The sequence below is a fragment of the Rosa rugosa genome, chromosome 4 (assembly GCF_958449725.1).
Source record: "Rosa rugosa chromosome 4, drRosRugo1.1, whole genome shotgun sequence".
Lineage (NCBI taxonomy): Eukaryota > Viridiplantae > Streptophyta > Magnoliopsida > Rosales > Rosaceae > Rosa > Rosa rugosa.
In genome coordinates this window covers 17,364,388-17,383,803 of record NC_084823.1, presented here as the reverse complement: position 1 = coordinate 17,383,803, position 19,416 = coordinate 17,364,388, and positions in this window count along the sequence as shown.

Here is a 19,416-nt window from a genome sequence, read left to right as displayed (position 1 = left end):
GATAGGGATGAGGATGCAGGCCAGTGTTGGCGGTGTTCTTAGTGTGTGATAGGTCCGAATCCATCATCTCTCTGTAGGGATAGAGCATGCCCATATCAATCGTACATCTCAAGTATCGAAAGATATCTTTTACACTAACCTAGTGGCGTCGCATTGGCACAGAGCTATGTCTAGCTAACAAGTTCACTGCAAATGAGATGTCTGGTCTTGTGCACTGAGCTGAGTACAATAATGCGCCTATTGTACTCAAGTAGGGCATTTCTGCCTCTAGCACATCTTCGTCATCATTCTTTGGACGGAATGGATCCTTCTTTGGATTAAAACTACAGATGACCATTGGGGTGCTTGAAGGCTTAACTTTGTCAGTATTGAAACACCTAAGCATCTTTTGGGTATAAGTTGATTGATGATTCAGGATACCATCTTCACGGTGCTCAAGTTCCAAACCGAGACAAAATTGTGTTCCCCAAGATCATTCATCTCAAACTTGAATTTCCAGTGTTTAGCGGTTTCCCTTAACTCCTTAAGAACTTCCAATGAAGATCATATCACCAACATGAACAGCAATAAAATGTGAAACTTGTCATAGAAGCGCTCGGGCATAGTTCATCATTGACATATCCCTTCCCAATCAAGTAGTCACTTTAGTGAGCGTTTCAACCTCTTTTCAAACGCGCTCTATGGTCTAGAGCTACTTGACTTGGGTAAATGAAGTTGTAATACCCGGTTGTTTCTTTAATCAAAGTAAAAACATAATTATGGCATTGCTTTACTTTACATGATGGCAGCGCTTTACCTTTCATGATTTCAATGCTTTAACTTTCATGATTAAGCATAATTGTGTTTTACGGCTTTTTGACCACGTCCTTAGCTAGAGTGAAGCTCCGGTGCTTAAGCCTTAAGCACTTCATTTTCTCTCCAAAAAAAAGAAAAACACATTTTTCTCTCTCTCTCTCTCTTCCGAAGCCACCGAAACAGAGCAAATTTCTCCGGTCTTGTTCTCCCTTCATCGACCACCTCTAGACGTCGGACCACTCCCCTTGGCTTCGCCTTGGGCCGCTTTACCTGCTGGACGTCGTCATTCCCTCCGGCACAGCCTCAAGGTCCGGCAAACCAACTCGATCCGGTTGCACCCGAAACCGAACCAACTCATCCTCCTCGTGTTTCCGGCCACCAATTCCCCCCAAACTTCATCCTCGAGCTCGCCTCAACGTCCTGAAGCTCCCAGAAGTGGCCTTGCACGGCGGCGCTACTCGTGGTGGCGGCTGGAAGCCAGACCCGATCAAAATCGAAAACCGAAGCTTCGATCTATATATCTCGCGCTACAGGACGCCGTTTTGAGTGTTTCTTGAACTGGTGAACTCAGAGTGAGGATCTGAACAACTTTCCAGAAGGTATCGAGGCCTGAAGTTGCAGTTTTTACGTCGAACTAGGAGCTCGCCGGTTTCTGGGTTTTTTTCCGGCCAACCGACTGGTTCGAGGTAATTTCTATTCCTTCCGGTCATTTTCAGCTTACATGCTAGTTAGGAAAATCATTAGGCATGATGAGATGAAGAAGGGCAGCCTGGCCCCGACACCATTGGCGGTGGTCGGCGGCAGCTCTGCCACTAACTCCGGCGGCCATTTCCGGCCACCTCCGGGGATCAAAAATATGGTTTCTGTACATTTTCAGATTCTATATTTCAATACGATCATTTTGATATATTATACACAATTTTTGGATATCATATGATTAAGTTATGAATTTTACGATTTCGATCGATTTCGATCGTTCGATTTGTGATATGTGAAGATCGGACCGTCCGATGGACTTGTAGTTTTGATATGTTGATCTTATGACTGTCCCAGTGGCTTTGTGTGGTCATGGGCGAAGATCCGACCGTTGGATCTTCGTATAATTGCTAAACAGTGATTAGGGAGGCGATTCGTGAGGATCCGTCCGTTGGATTTTCGTATAAATTAGCGGAGATGTTAGTAAGGACAATTCAGGAAGATGTGACCGTTGGATCTTCGTGATGATTTTTGGAGGATGATCCTAAAGGCGATCTGTGAGGATCCGACCGTTGGATCATCATTTAATTTCTATCCGACCGTTGGATTGTCGTTTGATTTTGTTTTTGAGTTATTGGCTAAGTTAAGGTCATGTCTGATTAGGTGATCGACGGTTTGATCTGGCGGACGATTCGTGAAAGTGTATTTTGAGCTGTTAAGAAGACGCAGCGAGAATTTAGAGGTGAGTAAACCTCACGTGGTTCATATTACGAACCGAATAAATTTAATTACCTTATTTTGTCGTAATTGCGTGAAAATATTTATGGAATAAATATTTGTTTTAAAATCATATGGACTTGATCAACTACGGTCCATGGGTAAGTAAAATGATTTTTACTATACAAATGAATTTCTCAGTTTTATTGCATGTGAACTATAGTTGGTATTAGTGATTATCCCTGAGCGGATAATTACGTATATATATATTTACGTGATTATATGTGAATGGTGTGACATTGAAGAGTGTGGAATTGGGATGATTAAATTATTATGAATTGACATGTGACTTACCATATTTATATGTGATGAACATGATTGATGAGTTCTTGTTAATATTCATGATTTACATTGGGGGATGTATAGAGTTAGAGAATGTAGGGTTCTGAGGATGAGGTGTCCGAAGTTCGACGGTTAAGGATAACCGGAGTGTTTGTGTGCTGAGGACGGGGATGTCCAAGGTGCGACGGTTTATTATTAACCGAAGTTGTGTGCTGAGGACGGGGATGTCCAAAGCGCGACGGTTTATTATTAACCGAAGTATATGGTGCTGAGGACGGGGATGTCCAAAGCGCGACGGTTATAGTGTTAACCGAAGTATTTTTGCCGTTGCTTGACCCTAGGCCAAGGTGTCAGAGGTAACGAGGCAGTTAGAGCTCTAACGTGTTATGGGATGGGACCAAAGTGGTGATAGTGTTGTGAGATAGTACCAAAGTGGTGATAGTGTTGTGTGATAGGACCAAAGTGGTGATATTGGATTGGTTTGACGTTTGCGTCGTGGATGTTGAGATTGTTGGTTGTGTTGTTGAGTTATAAGAATTGTAATTTAATAAATCAACAGTTCTTTCTTTTTACTCATACAGGCTGTCAAAAGCTTACCGGGTTTTGTGTTGTTGCAATCCCGGTACACTATTCAAACGGTGTAGCGGATAACCCTGCAGGTCAGGAGAACCAGGACGGTGATCGGGCTGCTTAGAGTAGTGTTATGTGAATTACAACATTATATTGTGAGGTTTGTTATGCTCGTTTAGAGCTTTACAATTTTACTTTGTAAGAGTGAATTGTAATAATTAACTCGAGGTCTTCGAGTTTTTATGTTGAGTGGCGAGTGGTGTGTTTGTTTCTGAGAAAAAAAAAAAAAAAAATTCGGAACGTTATTTGTATTAAGTGTTTATTCATGTTTCGGATTCGAATTGGTTATTCAAAATTCGGGGCGTGACAGTTTGGTATCAGAGCGTAAGGTACATATTTGGTGATAATCAGTACTCCCCAAGTGATGGCCCGTCTGCAGCGGATCCCCATCATATACTCTTCGGTACTGGTATAATCATTGGGTATGTCTTAGTATGGGGTCTAGACAGTGTGTAAGTCCGTAGGACGGTAGAATTGTCTTGTAGGTTCGTTTTAGAATAAGTTTTGCTTCCGAGAGTTGCAATCTTCGAGGAATGGAAACCTCCGGATTTAACTCTGATGAGTCGGTGAGGATTGTTTATGGAAATGAGTTTCTTTTGTACGTAGAAGTGTTTGGTTCAAGGCATGATGTTGACCTATGCATGTACCCAGGTTGGATACGAGTATAAATTGATAGAGATTTTTCCTTCTTAAGTTGGATATACAGATGTTTTTGGATGGGATGTACGTATCAAGGATTAAATATCTTGTTTTGTAATGAGATGTCCTTGTGGAGTTTGTTAGTAGGGTTGAGGTTAGGGAAGAAATTATTGTGGTTACTTCTTCCTTGTGCTTGTAAGTTGTTAAGCAGGGTTTAAGGTGCGAGACAAGAGTTTTATTTTGTGCTCGATGGTTAGAGATGAGAGACCATTGTTTTGGGTTGTCGTTGAGTACTATAATTTCTTCAGAATCAGGATTGTTGGTAGAATTGGAATTAGTAGTAGTTTTGGTGATTCGGAATTTGAATTGAGTTCGCGAGATGTGTCTTATATACGTGGTTGATGTTGCTTGCATCATTTTGGAACGATACGTTACGATTCACAAGGAAAACTGGATTTGAAATTTATTCATTTGAACACCATGGGTTGATGACCTGACCGTGACTTGTGAATATAGTTTTGTTCAAGTGAATGAAATTGAATTTTGTGGCCTTTGTGTGGTGAACTAGTTTTCTTAAGTTTTGGATCATAGTATGGAGATGGACTGCAGTGAATTTGAAGTTGTTGTGTGTTTTAAGTTTAAGTAGGCGGGACACTTAAAGTTTTGCAATGGAGTTGATTTTGGTGTAATTAATTGGGAGAGTTAGAATCAGTTCTTGTGAATGATGTTGGATGAGAGTGTGTGCCTTTGGTGATTGATTTTAGGTGATATAGTTAAACGCAATTTCGGATATTGATTTTAGTGACTTTGTTAGGTATCCATAGTGGTTCAAGTGAATTACTATGTGATATGGAGTTTGATTCGATTTCTGAATCGCTAAATGTTAGGGATTGAATTGTGGTGAGTTTTTGTTGAAGCAATTGATAGATGGAATTATCGAGATTCTATAAGAGTTGTAAGAGTAACTCTAAAGACGTGGGTTTTTCCTAGCTAACTCAGGATGTGTTTAGCTTTATAAATCCCTAATCCTATCGATGAAATTGTTTGTGTTTGGTTTGACTCAGAGGATACTAGCTAGACCTCGATGCGACTTAATTGATTGTTGGATTCTTTTTGAGTGATTGTTTTTATTGCATCATTATGAAAGATGTGTGCAGTAGAGTTGTTTATGGTTTTGAAAATAGTATTGGGTGACCAAGGTTCGATCCTTGGTGTTGTTGTTGGTTAAACAAAAAGAAAAGAAAACATGCACACCATCTTATTGATTTAATATTACAAAAAGGAAATTGGAACTACGCTATACTAAGCCTAATCAGTAGCTCCGGATGGGTTGAGGCTGAGCTCAAGAGAAACTGGAGATCCACGGTTGTAACCGCCTGAGCCACCGAAATAGTAATCATATGCGCTACCTTCCTCGGAAGTAGTCTTCGGGTTACCATAGACGTCCTCGCCGTGCACGGGGAACAGAGGAAGAGTTTCAAACTCCTGGCGAACTCCTCCTCGTTGTTCCATGGAAAATTGTCCTCCTGTTGTGCCAAAAGAGTTGTACTGGTATTAGTATTGAAGGGTGAGGAAGATTATGAAACAAAATTTAAGTAAATAAATCCTTCATTACCAGTAGAAGCAGTGGAACCAAAATTGAGATCAATGGATCCACCAGCACCAGTAGAACTAGTGGACCCAAAATTGATGTCAATGGATCCACCAGCTGGCCCAAAATTGATGTCGATGGATCCACCAGCACCAGTAGAACCAGTGGACCCAAAATTGAGATCAATGGATCCACCAGTACCAGGAGAACTAGTTCCCATGGGCACTTGAGCAGCCTGATTGCACCTCTTCATCTGCTTCTCTCGAGCCCTGACATTCTGGAACCAAAAATAAATGTTCTTGCCCTCAACATGTCCATACTGGTTCAGCTGGAGACAGATCTCGTGAATGTGCTCTGTAGTTGGGCACTTAACTCCCTTGTCGTAGTAAAGATCCTTGAGGATCCTTATTTGATCTGGAGTAGGAACCCACCTGGCACGGCTTCGCCAGAAATCGGTGTTGGCACTACTCCCGGCTGCTTGGTTGTTTCCTACATCCTCGATTTGTTGCTGGGTTTGTAGCTCCATTAGTTGCAGAGTTCGTGGTTCCATGGTGATGAGTTGAGAGGAAGTGTAAATTGAAGAACGAAGTTGTTGAGTGTTTGTGGGAGATTGACCTTAGAAGGATTAAGGTCGATGAAGGGGTATTGGAGATCTGAAAGTTCAGAGGAAAGAAGAGATCGAATCTTCAAATGGAAGAAAAGATCTGAGAAAGAAGGATTGAAGATTTGGAGGAAAATATTGAAGATCTGAGAGTGAAAAACTGGAAATTTGAGAAGAGAAAGGTTGAAGAGTTTGAGAGAGTAAGGCTAAAACTCTGGAGAAATTTCTTTTCTTTCGTGTGAACAGTTTTTCTCCAGAATGCACCTATTTATAGAGCGAGGTGAGCAGATCTCCACCGTTGGATGGACGATTCCTGTGATTCATTCTACGCGTTGGATTAAAGTCGCCCTGAAACCCGGAAAAGTTGTTGGCGCGTGGAGAGCGTGTAAGGGGACCGAGGGAATCTCGAGGCGCTGTGGCAGACAGCTGTAGCCGAAAGTAGATTTGACTGCCGTAAATCACGGAAGGGATAAGCCGTGACACAAGTGGGCCGTACTTGGGCCTGTCTCGGATCAAGGCATCACTGTAGCTGTGGGTGGAGGCCTGAGGGGCCGAGTTTCTGAAACAGTTTTGGATGAGTTGGGCCGGATTTCTGTAACAGTTTTGGATACGTTGGGCTGGGTTTCTGCAACAGTCTTGGATGTTTTGGGCCGAATTGTTGAAACAGTTGGTTTAAATAAAAGGATTGGTATGGATAATAACGTGAGCAGCCGTGCTGGAGTGGTTGAGTGTAAAGTTCGTGTACAAGAGGTCTGAGGTTCGAACCTCGCCTCTCGTTTATTTTTATTATGTTCGTTTATGACATAATAAGTATAAAATTTGTACACATTATATTAAGCACAGCTTGTGCCCCAGTGGTTAGGGGCAAGTTTTGTGAGCAGCAGGTCAAGGGTTCGAAACCTTGCATCCCATTGTATTTATTTTTATGTTGCTTTTGACATAATAAATATAACTCGTGGGTTTATATTAATGAAAGCAGCTCATGCTTCAGTGGTTGGGAGCAAAACCTTCGTGTTCGAGGTCGGGAGTTCGAACCTTACCTCCTACAAATATTTTTGGATCTCGTATATGCTTGATATACGGACGCATATACGGTTTGCACGGTATGCATACATATATACGGTATACCTACGGTATGTACAATTTCATACCGTAGTCGAGCTGAAAGTTTGTGGGCCGATTGGTAGGCCCAAATAGTAAGCCCAATTGTTCGGCCCGAATGGTAGGCCCAAATGTTAAACCCAAATTGGTTCGGGCCGGTTCGAAATGTGAATGGTTCGGTTTCTTCGGCCCAATTGGCCAGCCCTAATGCTTAGCCCAAGGAATGAGCAAGCCCAAGCCATCATCACTGTTGAGTGAACGTGTGCTAGTGGACCCTCCCAAGTCCATAAGGAATAAGAAGACGTTGTGGAGGTGTTTAAAAAAATTGGTTTTAAAGAAGCAATATTATGTGATGATCTATGTGAAGATCTATGTGGGGATCTATGAGATGATCTATGTGATGATCCACGTGATGATTTTGTGTAATTGATGTGGAATGATGTTGAGCAGTTGTTTTGTGAATTTACATCTTGATGAAAGGAATTAGTGGCCATAGGAATGTATTTTTATACAAAGGGCTGTGGCTTTGTAGATTACTACAGTTTTGGGAAAGATGGAGATTCGATGGTTAGGTTAACCGTAATCGAGAGCAATTAACTTGTCCCGAAATTCCTTTAAGGGGGGTAGATTGTAATACCCGGTTGTTTCTTTAATCAAAGTAAAAACATAATTATGGCATTGCTTTACTTTACATGATGGCAGCGCTTTACCTTTCATGATTTCAATGCTTTAACTTTCATGATTAAGCATAATTGTGTTTTACGGCTTTTTGACCACGTCCTTAGCTAGAGTGAAGCTCCGGTGCTTAAGCCTTAAGCACTTCATTTTCTCTCCAAAAAAAAGAAAAACACATTTTTCTCTCTCTCTCTCTCTTCCGAAGCCACCGAAACAGAGCAAATTTCTCCGGTCTTGTTCTCCCTTCATCGACCACCTCTAGACGTCGGACCACTCCCCTTGGCTTCGCCTTGGGCCGCTTTACCTGCTGGACGTCGTCATTCCCTCCGGCACAGCCTCAAGGTCCGGCAAACCAACTCGATCCGGTTGCACCCGAAACCGAACCAACTCATCCTCCTCGTGTTTCCGGCCACCAATTCCCCCCAAACTTCATCCTCGAGCTCGCCTCAACGTCCTGAAGCTCCCAGAAGTGGCCTTGCACGGCGGCGCTACTCGTGGTGGCGGCTGGAAGCCAGACCCGATCAAAATCGAAAACCGAAGCTTCGATCTATATATCTCGCGCTACAGGACGCCGTTTTGAGTGTTTCTTGAACTGGTGAACTCAGAGTGAGGATCTGAACAACTTTCCAGAAGGTATCGAGGCCTGAAGTTGCAGTTTTTACGTCGAACTAGGAGCTCGCCGGTTTCTGGGTTTTTTTCCGGCCAACCGACTGGTTCGAGGTAATTTCTATTCCTTCCGGTCATTTTCAGCTTACATGCTAGTTAGGAAAATCATTAGGCATGATGAGATGAAGAAGGGCAGCCTGGCCCCGACACCATTGGCGGTGGTCGGCGGCAGCTCTGCCACTAACTCCGGCGGCCATTTCCGGCCACCTCCGGGGATCAAAAATATGGTTTCTGTACATTTTCAGATTCTATATTTCAATACGATCATTTTGATATATTATACACAATTTTTGGATATCATATGATTAAGTTATGAATTTTACGATTTCGATCGATTTCGATCGTTCGATTTGTGATATGTGAAGATCGGACCGTCCGATGGACTTGTAGTTTTGATATGTTGATCTTATGACTGTCCCAGTGGCTTTGTGTGGTCATGGGCGAAGATCCGACCGTTGGATCTTCGTATAATTGCTAAACAGTGATTAGGGAGGCGATTCGTGAGGATCCGTCCGTTGGATTTTCGTATAAATTAGCGGAGATGTTAGTAAGGACAATTCAGGAAGATGTGACCGTTGGATCTTCGTGATGATTTTTGGAGGATGATCCTAAAGGCGATCTGTGAGGATCCGACCGTTGGATCATCATTTAATTTCTATCCGACCGTTGGATTGTCGTTTGATTTTGTTTTTGAGTTATTGGCTAAGTTAAGGTCATGTCTGATTAGGTGATCGACGGTTTGATCTGGCGGACGATTCGTGAAAGTGTATTTTGAGCTGTTAAGAAGACGCAGCGAGAATTTAGAGGTGAGTAAACCTCACGTGGTTCATATTACGAACCGAATAAATTTAATTACCTTATTTTGTCGTAATTGCGTGAAAATATTTATGGAATAAATATTTGTTTTAAAATCATATGGACTTGATCAACTACGGTCCATGGGTAAGTAAAATGATTTTTACTATACAAATGAATTTCTCAGTTTTATTGCATGTGAACTATAGTTGGTATTAGTGATTATCCCTGAGCGGATAATTACGTATATATATATTTACGTGATTATATGTGAATGGTGTGACATTGAAGAGTGTGGAATTGGGATGATTAAATTATTATGAATTGACATGTGACTTACCATATTTATATGTGATGAACATGATTGATGAGTTCTTGTTAATATTCATGATTTACATTGGGGGATGTATAGAGTTAGAGAATGTAGGGTTCTGAGGATGAGGTGTCCGAAGTTCGACGGTTAAGGATAACCGGAGTGTTTGTGTGCTGAGGACGGGGATGTCCAAGGTGCGACGGTTTATTATTAACCGAAGTTGTGTGCTGAGGACGGGGATGTCCAAAGCGCGACGGTTTATTATTAACCGAAGTATATGGTGCTGAGGACGGGGATGTCCAAAGCGCGACGGTTATAGTGTTAACCGAAGTATTTTTGCCGTTGCTTGACCCTAGGCCAAGGTGTCAGAGGTAACGAGGCAGTTAGAGCTCTAACGTGTTATGGGATGGGACCAAAGTGGTGATAGTGTTGTGAGATAGTACCAAAGTGGTGATAGTGTTGTGTGATAGGACCAAAGTGGTGATATTGGATTGGTTTGACGTTTGCGTCGTGGATGTTGAGATTGTTGGTTGTGTTGTTGAGTTATAAGAATTGTAATTTAATAAATCAACAGTTCTTTCTTTTTACTCATACAGGCTGTCAAAAGCTTACCGGGTTTTGTGTTGTTGCAATCCCGGTACACTATTCAAACGGTGTAGCGGATAACCCTGCAGGTCAGGAGAACCAGGACGGTGATCGGGCTGCTTAGAGTAGTGTTATGTGAATTACAACATTATATTGTGAGGTTTGTTATGCTCGTTTAGAGCTTTACAATTTTACTTTGTAAGAGTGAATTGTAATAATTAACTCGAGGTCTTCGAGTTTTTATGTTGAGTGGCGAGTGGTGTGTTTGTTTCTGAGAAAAAAAAAAAAAAAAATTCGGAACGTTATTTGTATTAAGTGTTTATTCATGTTTCGGATTTGAATTGGTTATTCAAAATTCGGGGCGTGACAGAAGTTCACCATGAACCTTCATGTATATTCTGTATCTAGATCCCCATAAAGATACTTAGTGACCACATTCGTAAGCTGCATGTTCAGTTATTTGGAAACTACCAAACTTACAAGGTAGAGGATGTGCAATGACATCCATTATGAGAGAATATGTCTCCTTGTAGTCGATTCCAGGGCTTTTTGTGAGAAGCCTTGCTTCATAAGGCAAGATTACCATCTCTTTTTCTCATCACGCTTTCTAACGAAGACTCATTAGTCACAGATTTTATGTTAGGAGGTGTTGGCATCACTGGCTCGAAAAACCTTCCTCTTTGTTAGAGAATCCAACTTAACCTACAGGATCATATCTTTCCATATATTTAGGCCAATTTTCTCTACGTTGACATTCATTCATCAACGAAGTGTGGTTCGTTTATCATCAGACTCCACAAACTCATGCGCAACAAAAGGTGCGAATACATAATCAATCATGATGAAGTTTCTATCCCATGTTTCATGTACATTAGTGTAATTTTCAGAGAGCTCTATATTCTCAGGAATAGGTTCTGACATTGAGGTGTCCCCCAACGATAACCATAATCCGGAACATTCTCATGAGAGAGATTTTGAGTGTCGATGATCAAAGGATTGAGTTGTGCTAATGTATCCTTCGAACCCACAGGCCTCCTATGCATCCTAGCTAGGGCCATGGCCTGTGACGCCAGAGTGCCACTCTCTATGGCGTTGGTGCAATGCCTACCTCTATGTAGGGTGGTGTTACGTCCTCTCGTAAGGACGTCCATCCTTACAGGCATGTTTGCAGCAGATATGTGTGATCTCGTCACTTTAACGGGGATAGAGATGAGACATAGTGGGGACAGACCACGACAATTCCTGTCGTTCATGTTGAACATCTGTGTTCTTATCTCCCCCTAACGACAGGAAGACTGTCTCATCAAAGTGATAATTCGCAAATCTAGCGGTAAAAGAGATCGTCTAGCAAGGGTATTAAGTGGCAGATGATTGTTGGAGTCTCGTATCCAATGTATTTTCCCATTCGTCTGTGAGGACCCATCATAGTAAGTTGTGGCGACGCAATGGGCACATAAATGGCGCCCTCAAATATGTATAAGAACGAGATACATGTACACAGTCACTAGCTATAACGCAGAGATAGATTGAGTGGCGGTGGGTCGTAAACGACTTAGCATAACAGCATGCGATATTGCATCACCCCAAGCAAATATAAGGAGATTGGTGTGCATTACCAATGTCCGGGCTACCATCGTAGTCGTGTCAGCGAGACTATTTGGGTGTGTACATGGGAATATGATGTCCAACATCAGTCCCAGTAATATGCAATAATCATCGAAAGTCTTCGATGTAAACTCTCTAGCAATATCAAGTCTAATTGACTGAATGGGATGATCAGGGCAGTGAGCCCGTCACCATATAATCTGTGCTAGGGGGTAGTATAAGTAGCATTAAAAGTGGACAATGGCACTACACGTGACCAATGTGTTTGCGTGTCAACCAACATCATGAAATATTTAAAGATCCGCAAGTTGGTTGAATCGGTCCACATAATCCATTGGATTCTATGTAAGAACATAATGAGTATTTTTGTATCCTTTGCATAGGATGATCTCAGTCCTAATTTTCTTCAGGAATAGGCTTTGCAAAACGAGCGAGGGGCCTTAGAAACAACCAATGGTGATTTTGGTTGGGCCTGAGCATCTGAAACGCAATTGGAAGCAAAGTTGGTGTCTACAACATCACCAATGGTGTCATCACCATGATGGACGCCATCCACGGCGTCATGGTAGAGACTTCACCAGCTCTAGGCCGGTGGTGGACGATGGCGGCGCCAAAGGTAGCAGTGGCGGTCACTCTTAGTCCAAGAATCAACCTTTGATTCTTGCTTCGTTTCACTCGAAAGAATGGATGTCCATGTGAAGTCTTTAGTAAACAGATCATCATATCATGACTAAGATGATCTATCCTATCGCAAAACCAATATGTGTCTAAACCCAAGAGATCTTCTCTCATAACTTAATTGGATTAATAGCTCGAATAGTGGTGACAGAAAAATCCACTAGAGAGACACATAAGTTTCTCTAAGATATACCGTTGCTCACAATCATTAGAGGAAATGCAAAGGAACTCTTTTCCGTTCTCTACATGCATGCATTTTTTCACCGAATCCGTTAGCTCGAATAGCTCAATTCGATTCGCCCTAAGAGTATAGAGAGTTTCTGTGACAGTAATCAAGGTGCCATTTGGCAAGAGGAATTTGGGCATTTCCATGTCCTTGAACTAAACTTGATGGCCCAACCATCATAGTCACAGAGGAATGCGTAGGCAACATCTCTAAGTGTAGATACCTCTCACTATGCATGGAGGAAAAAAAAGGTTTTTGCTTTATGGGTCAAGTAACTGATCAGGTAACTGACCAAGTAACTGATCAGGTACCTGATCAAGGTAAGTTACTTGCTGAAGGCCCAGTCACAGCACACGGAGCATCCAAGCCCAGACCCGACCAAAACCATCAAGAACAAGTGACCGTTGTATCACAACGGTTAGTTTTGATCAAGAACAAGGTCTGGGATTGGATTCGGAAACGCGCGAGATGTTTTCATCTCGAGAAGGGATTCAAAGCCCCAACTGCTGTGAATCAAGAAGCCATAGAGTCGTTTGCTGCATCTGGTTATCTAATTCACGCTTCCACTAAGATTTTTTGTAGCAAATTGGGGAAAAAGCAAAAACAGGTTTTTCTGTGAAAATTGTTTTCGATTCATAGCATGATAATTAAGTTTTTGATTGTGCTCAAGAACCCTAGTAGCATTCTCGGCTTGCGTTAGGCTAGAGTAGATGGTGACCGGATGAAATTTACAATTTCTTGATTGTTCTATGGTTTCTTGGAATCGAAACAATTTAGATTGTGCTTGAATATGCATGATGAATTGATTGCTTATATGGTATTGTATCTGTGATTGTGTAAAATTGTATGAAGAACAAAAATCTCCCAGAAATTGTTTACATATCATTAAAGTTGACAGATACAAGAGCTTAATTTTCTTACAATGATGAATCTGGATAGAATGTAAAGTAAAAGAGCTCATATGTTTTGTGGTTTTCTGTTGGCATAAGTGATTATGATGCACAAAGCATCCTCCATTGATGTTGGCAGAAAACACTGATCAGGTACCTGACCAAGTAATTGATCAAGTAACTGTACCTGATCGAGTAACAAAACTGAAATTGTGTTTTGTGTTTTAAAACTATACTTCAGTTTTATCTTCCAAAGAAGTGGTCAAGTGTGGTTTTAGAATGCAAGACAGCAGTATGCATGCTTTATGAAGATATATTTGGATACTTGGAAATTTTTCTTCTGTCTAAAGATGTGGATGAATCTCCTTGGATAACATATTTTGATTAAGCATGGCATATTGATAAAGAACTCCAGGATATTAAGTTTCTGCTCAAAACTGATGCTTAATATTGTTTTTTGTTATGGACTGACATGAATGCAAGTATGGAATGATTAGGTTTTCTGTATGAACTTTTCTTGAACTGTTCTTGTTTTGGTTGCTAAAAGCATAATAAAACACAGAAAACTCAAAGTTATTTTCTTTACAAATTGAGAACTCACATGAATTTTGTTTTGCTCCTTAGGTAACTCTTACATGAACTTGAACAGTGTCTTGATGTTAACTGGAACCAACTATAGAGCTTGGCTAGACTCTGTGGAAAATTATATGGGAATGCATGAGAACATAGACTATTGCTTTACTGAGGATAAGCCTGAAGAATTGAATGAAAAGAGCACCAAGAAAGATACTGACCTTTACAAGAAGTGGCATAGATCAAATAGAATGGCTAAGAACCTCATCTGAACATCTATGTCTAAGACTGTCAGGAGAAGTATAGAAGAGCCTGAGCTAGCATCAGATTTTTTGGAACTCATAGGTGCTAAGTTTAAAGAAAGTGAAAAAGCAGAAGCAGCTAGGCTAACCAAGGAGTTTCATGATTTGAAGTACATGGGTTCAGGGGGAGTTAGAGAGCATATTATGAAGATGATCAATATAAATGGCAGACTCAGGGAGCTCTTGATGGGGGTTAGGGATGAGCAGGTAGTGCATTATGCACTACATTCCTTTCCTAACAGTTTTAGTCATTTTAGGACCAGTTACAACTCTCAAAAGGGAAAATGGACTTTAGATGAACTCATATCCATCTGTGTGGATGAAGAAGCTAGGATCAAGGAAGAAAAGGAACCTGCTACAACCATAAACCTCATAGAGAAGCCTAAAAGGAAAAAGCCCCAGAACAAGCTCAAGCCTACCAAAGCCATAACTAAGAGTTCAACAGCTGCAGTGGCCAAGGAAAACAAGCCATTTAGGTTCAAGTGCTACTTTTGCAAAAGAGTAGGACACATGAAAAAGGACTGCACTGGCTATAAAAATTGGTTAGCAAAAAAGGGTAAGATTTTTTCTAATACAATTTTTTCCTTAGAAATTAATCTTATAAATGTTGAACCACAGTCTTGGTGGATAGATCCAGGCTCACCTATTCATATTACTAATTCCTTGCAGGGATTCATAAGGAGGTGAATCCCAAAAAGTGATGAAGTGAACCTGTGTGTGGGCAATGGCATGAGAGTGGCAGTCAAGGCTATTGGAACCTTAAAGCTCGATTTAGGATTAGGAAAATTGTTAGTTCTGGACAATGTTTTTTATGTACCTTCCATGAGAAGGAATTTGGTTTCAGTTTCTCTTTTAGTAAAATCTGGTTGTAGACTTGTTATGGATAATAATGGAATTCTTATTTCTAAAAATTCTGTTCAAATTGGTTCGGGTGTTATTATGAATGATTATTTACAGTTAAATTGTTCAATGGCTCAACAAGAAATTTTACTTGTTGAAAATAACACTAACAGTACAAGCACTTTAACATGTGTTAAAAGAACCAAACTAAATGAAAAGTCTGCATTTTTATGGCATAGAAGACTCGGCCATGTTTCAAAAGAGAGACTGAAAATTTTGGTGAAAAACAACATCCTAAATGAACTTGATTTTTCTGATCTAACAGACTGTGTGGAATGCTTTATGGGAAAAATAACTAATACTAGAAAGAAGACTACATATAGAAGCCAAAATTTATTAGAACTCATACACACTAATATATGTGGACCATTTAGGCATCAAACTATCTGTGGGAATGTATATTTTATCACATTCATTGATGATTTTTCTAGATACAGTTATGTTTATCTACTTTCAGAAAAGGCACAATAAGCATTGAAAGCCTTTCAAATCTTTAAGTCTGAGGTAGAAAATCAACTAGAAAAGAAAATCAAAACAGTGAGATCAGATAGAAGAGGTGAGTTCTATGGCAAGTACACTGAATCCGGCCAACAAAAGGGTCCATTTGCCTTGGTTTTGCAAGACAATGGAATTAAAGCTCAATATACAACACCCTATAACCCACAACAGAATGGTTTTGCAGAGACAAAGAATAGGACTCTTTTGAACATGGTTAGATGCATGATGTGTACAACTGGTTTGCCTAAATTTCTGTGGGGTGAGGCTTTAAAAACTGCAAATTATATTTGCAACAGGACACCTAGTAAAGTCATAGAAAAGACTGCTTTTGAGCTTTGGTGTGGCAGGAAACCTAGTCTTCATCACTGCCATGTTTGGGGATGTCATGCAGAAGCTAGGATTTATAATCCAGGCTTGAATAAACTTGACCCCAAAACTGTTAGTTGTTATTTTATAGGTTATCCAGATAAATCTAAAGGTTATAAATTATATTCTGCTCATCATTCACCTAGAATTTTTGAAACACATCAAGTCAAGTTTCTAAGTGAAAAAGTTCACAATACAAACCTTGAGGATTTATCCTCAGATTTTGAGGAAATTGTGTCCGATGAGAATATAAGTGTAGCATTGCCTTTAGAACAAGAAGTAACTGGACAAGTAACTGATCAAGTACCTGATCAAGTAGCTGTAGCTAATCAAGTAACTGGTCAAGTAACTGACCGAGTAACTGATCGAGTATCTGATCAAGTAACTGTAACTGGTCAAGTAACTGACCAAGTAACTGATCAAGTACCTATAACTGGACAAGTAACTGACTAAGTAACTGATCAAGTACCTGTAGCTCAACCTAATCCTGACAATCCTCAGCCTAGAAGATCACAGAGAGCAAGAAAACCAACTTATGGGGGGGAAGAGAGTGACTACATTGTTTATCTGCAAGAAGCAGAAATTGAAATGGACTGTGCAGAGGACAATGATCCAACTACATTTAATCAGGCCATTGAAAGTAGTGAATCTCATCAATGGCAGCTAGCAATGGAAGCAGAAATTGATTCCATGAGCCAAAATGCAGTTTGGGAATTAGTTGAACCTGACCCTAATCAGAAACCTATAGGTTGTAAATGGGTTTTCAAAACCAAAAGAGATGCAAATGGCATTGTAGAGAGACACAAGGCAATTAAGGTTAGTTGCCAAAGGTTTTACACAGAAGGAGGGCATTGACTTTACTGAGATTTTTTCTCCAGTTTCTACAAAAGACTCGTTTAGAATAATCATGGCTTTAGTGGCCCATTTTGATATGGAGCTGCACCAAATGGATGTTAAAACAACCTTCTTGAACGGTGAACTAGATGAAGTGATTTATATGAGGCAGCCAGAAGGTTTTGTACAAGCTGGAAGTGGAAACTTAGTGTCCAAGTTAAGAAAATCAATCTATGGCCTAAAACAAGCTTCTAGACAGTGGTACAAGAAATTTGATTATGTGATTTCTACTTTTGGATTGACAGAAAACCTTGTTGATGAATGTGTTTACTTGAAGACAGTTGGGAACAATTTTATTTTCCTAGTTCTCTATGTGGATGATATACTTTTGGCTAGCAGTAACCTAAAACTGCTTAAAGACACTAAGAATTTTCTGTCAAAGAATTTTGACATGAAAGACTTAGGAGAAGCATCCTATGTACTAGGTATTGAGATTAAAAGAGATAGGGCACAGAGACTACTTGGTTTGTCTCAACAGAATTAAGTTACCAAAATTTTAAAGAGGTTTGGTATGGAAAAGTGTGCATATGGGGAAGTTCCCATGTCCAAAGGAGATAAATTGACCAAGAAGCAAAATCCCAAAAATGATGTTGAGAAGGAGAATATGGAGTCAAAGCCTTATGCCAGACTTGTAGGAAGTCTCATGTATGCACAAGTCTACACTAGGCCAGACTTGTCTTTTGCAGTAGGGATTTTATCAAGGTTTCAATCCAATCCAGGCCATGAGCATTGGGTAGCTGGGAAGAAAATTTTAAGGTACCTGCAGAGAACCAAGAATTACATGCTAGTGTATAGGCAAGTGGAGGATCTGAAACTTGTTGGATTCTCAGATTCGGATTTTGCAGGAAATTATCCAGACTCCAAGAAGTCAACTTGTGGATATGTGTTCATGCTTGCAGGAGGTGCTATTGCTTGGAAGACCATGAAACAAACTCTTGTTTCAACTTCTACTATGCAAGCTGAATTTATTGCAGTATATGAAACTGTGTGTGAAGGACTTTGGATTAGGAATTTTTTGATGCAGACCAAAGTGTTAAGTCACATTGTGGCTGGTACACTTGTGATCTATTGTGACAATGAAGCAGCTGTTTTCTTTAGCAAGAACAGTAAAAGATCAAACAATTCTAAGCATATTGATTTAAAGTATTACAGTGTTAGAGAAATGGTAAAACATGGTGAAATAGCTGTTTTGAGTATTGACACAAATTCACAGCTATCAGATCCTTTCACCAAGGCCTTGTCAGTAGCAGCATTCCAAAAGCATACAGCAAGCATTGGAGTTTTAGCTAATCTAGATGCTTAGGTTCAGTAGAGAGTTAGTCCAGTTGGAGCAATTTAAAATTTTAAGGTTCCTGAGTTCTTATATCTTTTGAGTTGTGATTTTCCAGCTTATTTGTCACAACTTGTTTGTAATGACAGATTTTATTATTATCAATAAATTTTTGAGGTATTTCTAGTTATGATTTTGCTACAGCTTTATTGTTTTATTTTGGAAATTATCATCTTGTTTTGAATATCATACTTGCTATTAGATGGCTTAAATCATGTTTAGCATGATGTTAAGGTTCAAGCAATAATTTTAAGCCATCAGTGTTCAGTAAAATTGCTTGAGTTTCTGGTTTAAGAAACATAAAGTAGGATCTGATATATGCCTTCTTGTTGATACACATTAGCATATATCGTATCACTTCTGGTTTGACATATGTAGATTGCAGGAGCTTGTGTTTGTGGTTTTGAAACTCTGCATTTTTGTTAAAATGTATACTGTTTCTTGCTCTGCATAAGTAACTGTGATCTGACCATGTTGGAATGGATTTTTGGTTTGATTTTGTTGTCTGGCGCGCACTACAGTAAGTTGAGTAGTTTCTGACATTTTCTGGTGCTAATTACCAAGCTTAATATGTGTCAGTCCAAGGGGGAGATTGTTAGAATCAACATGGATTTGTCACACATTAACATATAGTAAATTGATAATTAGCTTAATGTCAAAACTAGTTCAACATGGACACAAACTGTAAATCAATACTAGTAGCTTAATGAAGCAGTGTATCAATTCATTAAGGATAGTAATCCATTGCTTAGTCTACAAGAAAGGCTACAAGATGTGATACATCAAGAATCTAACTGGGAAACCTAAACCGATATGAATTGCTTTAATGGGAAGCTTCTTGAGGTTTAAGTCACCTATATATATAAGATGAATTGGTCCCTGTTACCACCACGATTATTGCATAAGTTCTGTCCATTGAGAAGCAAGTTGGTAAGTAACAGAAGACCATATTCAGTGATCGAGTTTAGCAGCTGCATAAGATGGAATCCATGCCAGTGATTGCTGAAG